Here is a 504-nt window from a genome sequence, read left to right as displayed (position 1 = left end):
TGAATGCTTGATAGACTTAAATACAGACATATTTCATTTGCAATATATATTTCTTCTTTTGATGTGTATATATATATATATATATATATATATATATATATATATATATATATATATATATATATATATATATATATATATATATATATATTTATATTTATACGCAATGCTATACACACACATACACACACACACATACTCACACAAACATACGTACAGGTATATGCGTATGAAAATGTGTACAAATATTTACTGGTGTATTCTTTTTATTTATTTCCACATTTCTACCTTTAAAGAAGGAAAAGGCAATACTGCATATTTACATCATTACAAATATTTTATTGAAATAATTAAAAGGGTATCCATATATCATATAATATTTACACTTGCTTCATCAGCACAATATATTGGCCAAAGTGACTAGAAGCCAAGAAAGAAACAGAAGAGGAAGAGAAACAGAAGAAAAAAGTAACGAGAGAGAGAGAGAGAGAGTGAAAAAAAGAG

At 25.0% G+C, this 504-nt stretch overlaps 1 protein-coding gene across 1 annotated transcript in view; it reads right to left on the bottom strand.

The window, feature by feature from the left end:
• Positions 1-336: 336 nt before the first annotated feature.
• Positions 337-504, bottom strand: part of LOC113826173 (segmentation protein even-skipped) — a 1,914-nt gene continuing 1,746 nt past the window's right edge. The window contains exon 3 of the mRNA XM_027379047.2: positions 337-504. This exon is cut by the window's right edge and continues 814 nt beyond it. The gene's annotated coding sequence lies outside the window, so the exon portion shown is untranslated.

Source organism: Penaeus vannamei, chromosome 14, assembly GCF_042767895.1.
Source record: "Penaeus vannamei isolate JL-2024 chromosome 14, ASM4276789v1, whole genome shotgun sequence".
Lineage (NCBI taxonomy): Eukaryota > Metazoa > Arthropoda > Malacostraca > Decapoda > Penaeidae > Penaeus > Penaeus vannamei.
Note: the sequence above shows the minus strand (reverse complement) of the source record. Positions and strands in the feature narration are given on the sequence as shown.